The sequence below is a fragment of the Sycon ciliatum genome, chromosome 6 (genome assembly GCF_964019385.1).
Source record: "Sycon ciliatum chromosome 6, ocSycCili1.1, whole genome shotgun sequence".
In the NCBI taxonomy this organism is placed as follows: Eukaryota; Metazoa; Porifera; class Calcarea; order Leucosolenida; family Sycettidae; genus Sycon; species Sycon ciliatum.
In genome coordinates, this window is record NC_088648.1 from 22,250,016 (window position 1) to 22,256,971 (window position 6,956).

At 49.7% G+C, this 6,956-nt stretch overlaps 1 protein-coding gene across 1 annotated transcript in view; it reads left to right on the forward strand.

The window, feature by feature from the left end:
• LOC135819703 (mucin-5AC-like) overlaps nucleotides 1–6,956 on the forward strand; it is a 46,561-nt gene that overhangs the window by 34,870 nt on the left and 4,735 nt on the right. The window lies entirely within an intron of this gene.

The window sequence follows — 6,956 nt, forward strand, 5'->3', positions numbered from 1 at the left end:
ACCTAAAAGTCACTGGAGTATGTACTGTACGCAAAGGGAAAGCTGATTACTCAATTCTACATTTCACCAGAAACCTGTCAGGTTCCTGACACCGAAATTTTAATAAACCTGAAACAACAATATCATGTTTACAGTATACACACTGGCATAAAACATTGCTTGTCTGGGCTCACTTGGTGGTAGTAAGTCAAGGTTGTTCTCCCTGCTACAATTGTGAGCTGGGTACGACGGCAGTAATGTCAGAATCATAGTTTGCCCTTTTGATGAGGTCAAGGCGTTTCTTCATGATCATAATGCAGTTGAATTACTTGCTGGTGCATTCATAAGTGGTGAGTACCACCAGCCTGTTCATTTCAAAGAATAGACTGGTGTTGAAAGAGTCATGGACACGAGGTTGTGGTCCAGTGGTAGAAAGGGTTGTATGACGTATTACAGTCTTCTTTGATCAGCATGTAAATAATTAGAGATAACACTGTGGTAAATCGACTGCTTGTATTGTTACAATAGTTCTGATGATATTAGTTATTTGATTGTATTCTTACTTTGTAGCTGCGTCCAGGCTCGTTGGAATTCTCCTTACGGACTCCATTCTAGTTTCGAAGAGATTCATTTTCTTGTGCATTTGTTCTCAAACAAATTTCTCGTCTTGTGCATTTGTTCTCAAACAAATTCTTCGTAGTATTTGCAGTAGTCTCGCTCTCTTTGATTTGTTTGACTCGCGCGTGACTTTCCTTCCTTTTCTTTTTGTCATGTATGACGTATCGGTATGACGTGAGTGTGTACGCACTCTGTTTATGACCACGTGACTGCATGCTCACGTGGAACTACAGTCAGTAGGCTAGTGCATTTTAGCGACTGCAGCGATCCGATCTTCTTGCTGCAGCGCTGTTTCTTCTTCTTCACTTGTGTCTTTTCTTTGGTCGCTGCACTAGTTTGTGATTACCATGATTACGCGTCAATGCACGACATGCTCGCCATTTTGTGCATGTCCTTTTTCCTGATGGATCTTGGATCTCGTGGAAAAAGAACAGTTTCTTTTCTCCCAACTTTACTATTATTTCAATATTTCAACTCTCTTGATTCCTTGTTGATAGTTGTGGCTCAGTTCATGTGCGAGTGTGCTGGAGTGCTAGCTGGAAGAGATAGAGAGCATAGTGGTGGAGTAACAACGTGGTGCCGAAACCCCGCTGGTTTGGAACGGAGAATACGAGCGTGGTTTCGAATTGGAATTTTCTTGAATTCGTAAATTGTGTCGGGATCGATCGTTCACTGACGTGTCGTGTGTAGTTCGCTGAGTACTGGTAGAGTGCTGACGAAGCGTGCTGTTGCGGCCTGGTAGTCGATGCCTCCTAGACTTAGGAACGCTCGAGGCAGGGGTATCAGTAGCATACCGAAAACTCCGCAGGCGCCTGGACATCGTGATCGTGACATTGAAAATTTGTTGACTCCTGGGAGTCCTGAGGATACATTCGTGGTATCCAGGCACAGTGAAGGTGGTGCTGATCATACTAGTGTTAGTGACAGTGCGTCTTCTGTCAACAGTGAAATGTTGTCACTTAAGTTGGATGGATTCGTGAAGCCGTATCGTGGCCGCGTGGACGACTTTGACATGTTTTGGTCGAAGTTTGAAGTACTGGCAGATATATCGGGGTGGACAAGCACGGAGCAACAGATGAAACGGTTGCCGCTATTCTTGGAGGGCGAAGCCCACCGTGTGTTCTCCAAACTGAGTGAGACGGAGAAGCGAGATAAGGATGCAGTGAGGAGCATCCTGCGGATGTCCTTCTGCGTGAGCCGCAGTGAGGCGTACCGCTTGTTTAAGCAGCGGCAGCTGAAAGTGGACGAAAGTCCAGAAGTATATGTCGCCGAGCTGTGCCGTCTGTTAGAGCTGTCTGGACATAAGAGTGACAGCGATACCGATCCTGTGGTGATCGAGCAGCTGTTGGCCGGATTGCCAATTGAGTTTGCAAAGGATGTCCGTTTGTCCATGGCAGGCAGGGACCTGAAGGTGTCTGAATGCCTTGATAGGATCCGGGCACTGCGATCAGCCACAGGCGCCAGAGTTGGTGCAGTGTCCGCAGCTGCCACATATGTGCAAGACAGTGTTGCCACACCATCACCGCGGCTTTGCCACCATTGTGGAGAACCGGGCCATTTCAAAAGGCATTGCCCGAAGTTATCCCGAGCAGGGAATGGTCACGCGGCCAAGCAAGAGCACCGGCGCAAGGACCCGTTCTGCCACTTCTGTGACAAGAAAGGGCACGTCAAGAAGGACTGCTTGCTGAGGAAGAAGTGGCTGGATACACAGGCTAGCTCAGAAGTTGCTAGGGCCTCGGTGCACTCCAAGGACGTGTACCTCCTGGCATCTGCATCGCCATCGTGCCCGAAGCTACCTCGTGTGTTTGTTGAATGTGCTGGTCCTGACGCGAGTAACAGTGTGCGTGCTGCAGCTGTGATAGACACTGGATCCACTGGCACGTTAGTGACAGAAGCACTGCTGCATCACCTTGGTCTCGATGTGACGCCATTGACCAATAATGACGGCATCGTAGCACTGGATGGCAACACCATGCAGACGTGTGGCACAGTGGCCCTCAAGTTTTGGAGACACGACGGACCGGTGAGCATTCATGAAGTGCTATTGAATGCTGTCGTTGTGCCTGATTTATGTGTACTGGCCGCCGATGTACTGATTGGCATTGACCTGGTGACCTGGTGACCTGGTGACCTTGTGTGGGCGCCTGTCTGTAGAGTATGCTAATGATCAGCTTGTGCGTGTCGTAATTGGGCCCGGTCCAGCCCATGCAGATAGTTGCCCGTCGGTGTCAGTAGCATCAGCAGCTGTGCAGCCTCCTAGCCAGCCTACACGTGTACATGTGTATGAGGATCAGCTGACCGACGGTATGACCCCTAGTGCTGACAAAGAAATACTCCAGCCAGTCGCCGATGACTCGCCAATGTATGCAGCTCCGACGCGCCCGCCTTCGAAGCTGTCGCATCATGTCCATGTAGAGACTCACGGCAACGATGTCATCCTGACGGTTGATGACGGCGAGATGCGTTGGATGTCGGCTGAGAAGCGTTGGGAGGTCAAGTGGGTATGGAAGTCTGGTGATGAACCCAATGGCCGTGTTGGTCCTGGTATCAGCGAGTACCCTCGGAAGAAAATTACCGCGGCAGAGGAGACGCAATTCTGCTCTGCTGTAGATGAGTGGATTGAGCGAGGCTGGCTGGTGAAGCACGACGCTGACACCCATGGTCGCCCTGCCTGTGTCTTGCCATTGATGGCTGTGAGTCAGCCGCACAAGACGTCTACGCCTGTGCGTCCGGTGTTAGATTATCGCCACCTGAATAAGCTGTTGGTGTCCCACCCTGGCACTAAGTCGCCTGTGTGCGCCGAGACGTTGCGCCAGTGGAGGCTCAAGGGTGAAGCTGATGAATTTGAGTTAGTGGACATTACCAAGGCGTACTTGCAAATCCATGTCAGCCCGGAATTGCTACGGTTCCAAGTTGTCGAGTGGCGTGGTGTTCGCTACGTGATGACGCGCATGGCGTTTGGCCTGAGTGTGGCGCCGAAGTTCATGGACACCATCATCAAGTACGCAACCGGCAGCTTGCCCGATACAGATAACTATGTCGACGACATCATTGTCCCCAAGAGTCAACGGACTGTGTTGACAGAACAGCTCGCTAGCTACAGCCTGCCAACTAAGCCTGCTATGGAGATGTCGGTTGTACGGGTTCTAGGACTGCAGCTCAACGAGTCTGATAATGGTTGAGTGCGCTGGTCTCGGCGTGATGAGTTGCATGTCGCATTTGCTGATGTCACGACGAAACGTGAGCTCTACAAGTGGTGTGGCCAGTTGACGAGCCACTACCCTGTTGCGTCATGGCTTCGTCCTCATTGTAGTTGGCTGAAGCGTTTGGCATGTCTGTAGAAGCTTGGCTGGGACGACCCGTTGCCTGCAGATCTCGTTCAATGCTGCATGAGTCTCGCCTGCCGTTTAAGCCAGCACGATCCTGCTACCGGTGTGTGGCACGTAGACCCCAACGGTGAAAGCCAATGCCAGGTGTGGTGCGATGCGTCTGATATTGCTGTCGGCGTGGCGTTGGAGGTCGGTGGTGACATCGTCGAGGATGGTTCGTGGCTTCGTAAGCCTGACGACAAGCGGCATATTAACATTGCTGAATTGGAAGCCGCTGTCGAAGGCATTTCCCTTGCCGCTAAGTGGGGAGTTTCCCGTTTCAAGCTGTTGACTGACTCTAAGCCAGTGGCAGCATGGCTGACGCAAGTAGTAACCAACTCCAAACGTGTGAAGACTGGTGGTCTGCAAGAGCTGCTTGTGCGTCGTCGCCTCCAGATCATCGATGATCTCATCGCTACGCTAGGTCTGACGATCGAGGTCGTGTGGATTCCGACGAACGAGAACCATGCTGATCAGCTGACGCGTGTCCCGACTGACTGGATCAAGTATGCAAAGGCTCTTGCACCGACTGATGTTGTTGCCGCCTGCCTGTCTGTGGTTGGCCCTGTCACGTTAGCTCAGATACGTGAAGGCCAGAAGGTGGATCCCACCATTCGAGCTGCTGTCGCTCAATTGGAGTGTGGTGAGTTGGTCTCCATTCCTGAGTTCATAAAGGTGCGTGATCAATTGCTTGTTGATGATGGTATGTCAGTACGTAGAATCAAGTTGCCTATTGATGGTTTGGTGTCTGTGCCAGTTATTCCTACGTCTTTGCAACATGCTGTCGTCTCTTCTGTTCATGTGAATTCTGGCCATGGTAATTGGCGAATGATGTATGATCTGCTTCGTTCTAAGTGCTATTTCCCTTGTATGTCGTCGTTGTGCCTTGAGTTTGTCCGGCAGTGTCAAGCTTGTGTTTCCGCCAGTAGTAAGAGTGGTCCGACGGCTGATCCCGCGCGCCCAGATTTGCCCGGTAAGCCTTGGCAGGAGATTGTTATTGATACTCTTGAACTTGGTTCTGACCGCAGTGGGCATTTTCATTGTGTTCTTGTGATTGTTGATGTGTTTACTAAATGGGTCGAGGTTGTTCTCCTACGTGCGCATGATGGTCAGTCAGTTGCGGAAGCTGTGACCGATGTTTGTTTGAAGTGGGGCTCCCCAGAAGTTGTTCGTATGGACAATGGTACTGAATTTGTGAATGGCATTGTCGAGTCATTGTTTCGTGTGTTTGGCACGAAGGTGCGTACTGGTGCAGTTAGGCATCCCCAGTCTCAGGGTTCTGCTGAGCGATTTAATCGCTTTTTGTTGACCCTCATTCGCAAGATGCTCGACTCTTCGAGTGATTGGAAGTCTGAGTTGCCTGTGCTGTTGCACTACTACCGTACGCGACTCCATGCCGCGATTGGTCTGTCCCCAATGGAAGCTATGTGTGGATGGCTTCCACGTCAGTTAATTGTTGACGAGTCTGCTGTTGGTTCTAGCCTTAGTGTTTGGGTGGACAGCCTTGCTGGTCGGTCCGCTCGTATTCGTGACTTTGTCGAAGCTGAGTTGTCGTCTCGTGATTTTGTTGAGGGCAGCGCTTCCAATCCATATGCTGTCGGTGATGCTGTTTTGCTCCGTCACCCCGCTCGTTCGCAGAAGCGCTTGCCACCGTTCGAAGCTGGGTGGAAGGTCGCCGAGATCCTTGGTCCTGGTTCCGTGCGTGTGTGTCGTTCTGTGGATGGTTTTGATCAACAGAAGTCTGTTAACATTCAGTTGATTAAACCTGCTGCTGAATCTGTGTTGTCGTGTGAGTCTGGTTCTGTGCCTGCGTCGCCCGTGCAGTGTGATCTCGATGTTGAGCCGTTGGCTGTCGCCGATCGTAGTCTGCGTAACCGTCGTCATATCCAACGCCCGAGTCGCTACATCGATTGACACTAGTGTTACCTGGGGGACTGGTGTAAATATAGAGATAACACTGTGGTAAATCGACTGCTTGCATTGTTACAATAGTTCTGACGATATTAGTTATTTGATTGTATTCTTACTTTGTAGCTGCGTCCAGGCTCGTTGGAATTCTCATTACGGACTCCATTCTAGTTTCGAAGAGATTCATATTCTTGTGCATTTGTTCTCAAACAAATTCCTCGTCTTGTGCATTTGTTCTCAAACAAATTCTTCGTAGTATTTGCAGTAGTCTCGCGCTCTTTGATTTGTTTGACTCGCGCGTGACTTTCCTTTCTTTTCTTTTTGTCATGTATGACGTATCGGTATGACGTGAGTGTGTACGCACTCTGTTTATGACCACGTGACTGCATGCTCACGTGGAACTACAGTCAGTAGGCTAGTGCATTTTAGCGACTGCAGCGATCCGATCTTCTTGCTGCAGCGCTGTTTCTTCTTCTTCTTCACTTGTGTCTTTTCTTTGGTCGCTGCACTAGTTTGTGATTACCATGAATACGCGTCAATGGACGACATGGTCGCCATTTTGTGCATGTCCTTTTTCCTGATGGATCTTGGATCTCGTGGAAAAAGAACAGTTTCTTTTCTCCCAACTTTGCTACTATTTCAATATTTCAACTCTCTTGATTCCTTGTTGATAGTTGTGGCTCAGTTCATGTGCGAGTGTGCTGGAGTGCTAGCTGGAAGAGATAGAGAGCATAGTGGTGGAGTAACACGCCGTACTTCCCCTTTGTACTATAAAGCAAGGTGCTGAAAACTATTACTTCATATCCGATAACTTTCGTACGAAGTATCTCTGCCTGTGAAGAAGAGGTTGACGTTACTCCCGCAATATTTGGGGACTGATTGTGTGCTGCTCCCTATGTGGGAGCTCGCGTTTTTCCTGCCGACTTAAATTCTCACTTGACTGACTCATGACTGCCATCCAGAATTCAAGTCAGCAGGGGAAAACACCAGCTACCACCTAGGGAGCAACACACAGTTCCTATGAAAAAAAAAAGGGTTTACTGGGTGTTAGCGGCTGTCGTGATTTCCCTTCGGGAACGGACA